Source organism: Aptenodytes forsteri, unplaced genomic scaffold (genome assembly GCF_000699145.1).
Source record: "Aptenodytes forsteri isolate BGI_AS27 unplaced genomic scaffold, ASM69914v1 Scaffold94, whole genome shotgun sequence".
Lineage (NCBI taxonomy): Eukaryota > Metazoa > Chordata > Aves > Sphenisciformes > Spheniscidae > Aptenodytes > Aptenodytes forsteri.
In genome coordinates this window covers 3,153,281-3,159,046 of record NW_008795017.1, presented here as the reverse complement: position 1 = coordinate 3,159,046, position 5,766 = coordinate 3,153,281, and the positions used below count along the sequence as shown (strand labels likewise).

At 37.4% G+C, this 5,766-nt stretch overlaps 1 protein-coding gene across 1 annotated transcript in view; it reads right to left on the bottom strand.

Moving 5' to 3' along the window:
* The window catches only part of ROCK2 (Rho associated coiled-coil containing protein kinase 2), a 63,085-nt gene extending 58,209 nt beyond the window's left edge, over positions 1 to 4,876 (bottom strand). Inside the window, exon 1 of the mRNA XM_009275577.1 lies at positions 4,796 to 4,876. The gene's annotated coding sequence lies outside the window, so the exon portion shown is untranslated. The remainder of the gene's footprint in view (positions 1 to 4,795) is intronic.
* Positions 4,877 to 5,766: the final 890 nt, after the last annotated feature.

Genomic DNA, 5,766 nt, shown 5'->3' with positions numbered 1-5,766 from the left:
TTACGGTGAGGGTGGTGAAACACTGGCACAGGTTGCCTAGAGAGGTGGTGGATGCCCCATCCCTGGAAACATTCCAGGTCAGGTTGGAGGGGGCTCTGAGCAACCTGATGTAGTTGAAGATGTCCCTGCTTATTGCAGGGGGGTTGGACTAGATGACCTTTAGAGGTCCCTTCCAACCCAAACTATTCTATGATTCTATGATACCAAGTACCCAAATGGAAAAGTGGTTATTATCAGTGACATGTAACTTGCTTATACATATAAGACATTCTGTCTTAAACACTGTGACTCTAATTCATGCTCTGCTTGGGAAAAGTTGGTTATTTGATACCTCTCCCATCGCTACTCTCACCAGAACAATATCATTAAGAATGGAACTGGAGCCCAACCTGCTGAGGTGACTGCAAAGACCTGGCAAGGAGTGGCCTTAAAGAAGCCAAAAGAAAACCAGAGGGGCAATTAGCTCCTTAACTCAATGTAACTTTTACAGTGCACTAAATTTCTAAGATTTTTCTTGGCATCTGACATTTCGTCTGTGTCACTGACAGGAAGTACGGAGCACAGAGAATTACAGTCACAACAGGCATTAACACCATACCAGATAACATATTTCTGTTGGTAACCGCATGGCTGGCATATGATTCAGCAACTTCAAGCAACATAACAAAATGTAAGGGAAGGAACCAGAACTGTTGCTTTTGCGAGAAGTTAATCTTAAAAGATAAATCTTTTAAGTAAGCAGTGTCTGCTTGGAGAGGAAAATGGCAAAAGCAACTTTCCAGGAAGTTTATTCAGGGGGTTAGCAAAGCTGCTGCACGAGTGACATACCTGTACTAAATGTTCCTTCTACTGCAAATATGGCCATTGCCGTTACACTCTAAAAGTTCGCCAACCTCCAAAACATCAGCATATCATTTTACCAGTAGAGGTTTCTAATTTTTGAGTGATGCTGGATAATACATAGGAAGTCACTGATCCGTTTAGGGAGTCAAGGCTTCTGGATTGTACCAGGCCTGCTGCCGGCACCACTCCCTGTGCTGCTCTTTGAACTTCCTCAAAATCCATTCTTCATGCCCTTTTATTCCTGATGATAAGATTACAAATTATTAAACTGTTGCTTAAAAGTGTTATTTAATTACTTAGTTTTCTGCTCCCAGAAGTTAAAGCAGCTAACAGGCTATGTACTACCTGCATGGGAGACCACCAAAAAAGGCAAAAGCCACTAAGATATTATTCAACACTTGGCAAATCTCAGATGGCAGAGAAAGTGACTTGGAAGAATTTACTCAACCTGTTGTCATAGCCTAGATGACAGAGGAGGAAAAGAAAAGACCAAGAAAGATTTGTTACACCAAGCCCGTGCCGGAAAGCTCAAGCTTCTTTTCTAAAATAAGCAAGCTAGTTTTTGCTCTCAGAGGACTATGAGATTCCTCTCATTGTTTTGGGAATTAAATATTATGTTACGCTTTCCTGTCCCATGAATACTCCGAAAAGCAGCAATTTAATCAGAATCCTAACAGTTGATTAAAGCAATACAGAAGACTGAAAAAGAATGGTTGTACTTTTATATGAGATAATTATGTGCCTCTTATAATAAATACATGCTCTACTTTGGTTCAATGCCTTAGAGAAAGTGGTAAGAAATCAGAATAGTAAGGGAAAGCAGGCATTGAAAAAGTTTCTTGCATATTAAACACGAAGAGGCTGTTTCTGCAAAGTGGTCACAGAAACAGGATATACTGAACTCCTACAGTACGGGCAATTAATAAATTGTAGCTTTGTGAAATGAGTTAAAACATCTGAGTTTCAGCTTGAAACTACGAGTTGAGCTGAATATCAATTAATGTCTCAGCTGAGATGCAAACTATTTTGTTTTTAAATTAAAATAAGCTATTAATAAAACATTAACCTGATTAGCAATGACTTGCAGTAGGTCTGAAGTAAGGCATATTCAAACCCTTGGGAATATGGTAGAAAAAAATTTTTCCTTCTCAAAGTGGTGTTGTGGAAGAATTAAGTGATTAAATTGACCGAAAGTGTGATGAAAATTGCAGTGTTCTCTGCAATTTTTGAAGATTTGGGTAACATGGATTAAAACAATCATAAGCAACGACTCCGCCTCAGCTGCTTCACTTTGCACTATGGAGTGCTAACTCACAAGATGGCCCCACCTCCTCTCCGCAGTTGCCTCAGGAAGCTGTGAGGAGGGATACAGGCTCCAGGCCCCCAGCACAGACAGCTCATCAGTCTGTCAGAACCTTTTGACAATAATTCTCATCTAGGCATTTGCTACAGCTCTTTAGATGCTGAGAAAAAAAATCAGAAGAGACAAGAACTCGCTGTTCCCTAACCTAAGAGAGCAGCAACTTACTGTTCCATAAATTCTTAATACTATTCCCAGTTCTTCTTCCAAGTCTGTGGTAGTGAGAGGCTTCAGCAAGCACATGTACGCTCTTCCTTTCCACTGATACTTGCTACCGTCAGAACAGTTTCCAAAAAGACATGAGATATGAGTTCAGCAACTTTAAATTACATAAAATACCAATGCCAATAAGAACCCAATTGTCCTCCTGTTTTTTCTGGCACCCGAGCAGCTCCCTTTGTGCTGGCACAAATATTGGTGAAGCGAAATGAAAATCAAAAACTGGTCTTTGCTTTTCTTTTGCCTGACTAGTTTTAACAAAAAGAAACAAACAAACCAAACACCCCACTCTTTGCATTAATTCTCCTCAGTTCCCCATCCTGGTTGATAACAAACTGACACAAACACCTGTGTCAGAAAGGACTTTGAAACAAATCGCTGTGGCAGGACTGATTCTTTCAGTTGCAATGCCAAAATATTAGCAGCTTCAAATGTTTACAAAATTCTCATTTCAGATTTTTTTTTTTTTAAAGTTTAAATCACAGAAGATATGCAGCACTATTTTTCCTTCTTTCCCAGGCAGTACAGTAACAGGAGAGAAGTTACATGGGTGATTCTTAAAAGAGATGTACAGCCTCACAGTGTGTGAGCCAAAACAGTCAGCTCTCACATGCTTTTTTTAAAGTTCAACAGGTAAGGATGACATGCATCCCTGAAAACTCTTAATTAACTACTGTGAATTTTTTGGTAACACATCTCAGAATTTTCTTTAACTAGTATCTGGCTATTTCAACTGTAAACTGTCAGCTTATTTCAAAAAAAAGGGCAGTAATAAAATTGTGAACCAAAGTATATTTTGGGGTTTCTGCCATTGCTGGTAGCCCGTAGGCCACATCAGCTGCTTAATAATATTTACTACAACAATGAGATAGAAGCTAGAGTAGGAGAAGGAGCAACAGCCTTCAGAAAAGGGAAGACAGACAGCAAGAATGTTGAGGGCCTGCAGAAAAAAAAACCAAAAAACCTGTTCTCAAGGTTAAATTGTTTTCCCATAGTTGCTATTTTTAATAGCCATATACCAGAAAATACTGGTCTTCTGATTAGAAAAAGGTTTCTAATTTTGTCCTACTGCAAAAATAGTATTGTAATGTAAAGGCGAATCTGAACAGCTCATAAAAGTTACTGATACTGTCATTTACGTCATTCTCATATTTGCTGTGGATAGGGCTTCTCCCTCACATCACACTTAAAATGCACAGTTGCAGGTAACAATTACTTAAAATGCTGTTCCTGATCCTTTCTCTCATAAGTATCTGCTTAAATTCCTTTGAACTCAAACTGAGAAGAATCCCAAGGTATGCCTCTCCTTCCTAATCTGCTTATTTGTTCTGTTTTCAGTGACTTCTCCAAATGAGACTTTATTGGCAACTGTAAAGCTCTATGTCCAGCTATGGGGCTCTGCCAAACCTCACAGAGAAGCACTGAATTCCAAACATAAGAACTCACTACAAATGACTACACAAGCCACCATTTAACTGAGGATCATGACTGGATATTCAAAGGAGTCCCTGAGCAATGGAGGGAAGACACACAAAGCTCTTACCAGTTAAGAACCAAAAGAGGAGTGGCTGATAAGACTGCATCCACAGTAACCTCGACATATGCAATAGAAAAGTTTTGGGTTTTTTAAAAATATATCTAAGCTCACTACAATGCATAGTTGTTCCAAGAAGGCTTACTCACTGCAACTTACATTTTAAAGCAAATAATCCACTATTTTTACAAGGAAAAAAAAAACCTGTTTATATACATGGATAGAAAACACTTCAAAAAGACAAAATACAGCTACTCTGATGTAACAGTCTTACATTTTCATACTCAGTAAACACTCCAAGATCCTGTATGTAACAGTCTTACATTTTCATAAGCTCAGTAAACTCCAAGATCCTGTCTACAATTAATTTGGGGAGAATCACAAACATTTACACAAAGGTTCAAAAATGCACCAACAGATTTTAAGGTACAATAATTTTAGTTTTAATCAACAGAACAGGCTTCTCTGTTAGATTAATTAAGACTGTATATATAATGTTGACATTTTGAGTACTTAATTCCTAAAGAATAATAACTGGGATATGCTTTGCAAATTATGTCGTAGCACATACTTAAGATAAAAAATAATATAAAAGGATTTTTCCAACTGTAGTTGGAAAAATTACAATCTACTGCTGGTATTTTCCAACATATTTTCAGCAATACAATGACTCCCCAAAATGAAACCTCTCTGTAATAAGCAGTCCTCCAAAGACTTCTATAGAAGCTCAGAGTTATAGAAATCAGTAAAATGAAAATCAGCAATGCGTTTCTGACCACTCAGCTTCCTATGACTGAGATCACAGCAATGTCATTGTTTAAGGGCCACTTGCAACTTACATCTATTTAAGAAATTATCAATGTTCTTGTTCTTCCTCAGCGCTGGATAATCCAGATCAAGGACCAAAGAATTCAAGCCATCCTGAAAAGAAATAAAAATAAGTTGAGTTCTAAAATCATAATTAACAACTTTATTAAAACTACTACACTGAGACTGATTATATATTATTCAAACATGCATTACATTCCTAGTAGGCAAATCAAACAAGCTCTCAAGTATGTTTATAAACCAGTCACCACAAAGGAGCTAACACACACTGACAGGCTCCAAGCTCATTTATAAACAGTACAGATACATTACCACTGATTAGTGGCACTGGGACTTAAACTGGAGTAGTAGTTTTAATCTTAACCAGTAAGTAATCTTACTCATTAAAGACTGATTTAATATACTCAGTTCAGTCAATCTGTTTTTCTTATTTCCATTACACTTTTCCTGCATATTAAAAAACTTTATGTTTGTATTATCGATATTACTGCTTTGATCATTTTCTTTCTACCTTCTCATTCTGGATATTCAAAAAAACAACTGCACATTTTTCTTCTTGGAAGCAGGACATGACCTAAACTTAAGAAGACAATTCACCACATAATTCAAGCTCACAAGACTAGATTACTTTTTCTAAGTGACTCAACAGAAGACAAGCCAGAACTCTACATGCCATTCTGCTACCAATTATCAATGCCTCCACAGAAAACAATTGAGACCCCTTAAAATGGTAAGAGATGAGATCACCAAAATCTAAACTAAAAATAGTATTTTAAACGCCTCTTACAAGACTTAACTCAATTCCACCTTTCAACAACCCAGAAAAACTTAAAAAATTACTCTTCAAAATACACAGCCCTTTCCAGTTATGCAAGGACAAATAAAAATAAAAATTAGTTTCAGATACTAAGAAGAGCCAGAGACTCCATTCATACTCAGTACCTCCAGAGTTCTGCCTGAACTTGTAGTTTTGTTCACTGCT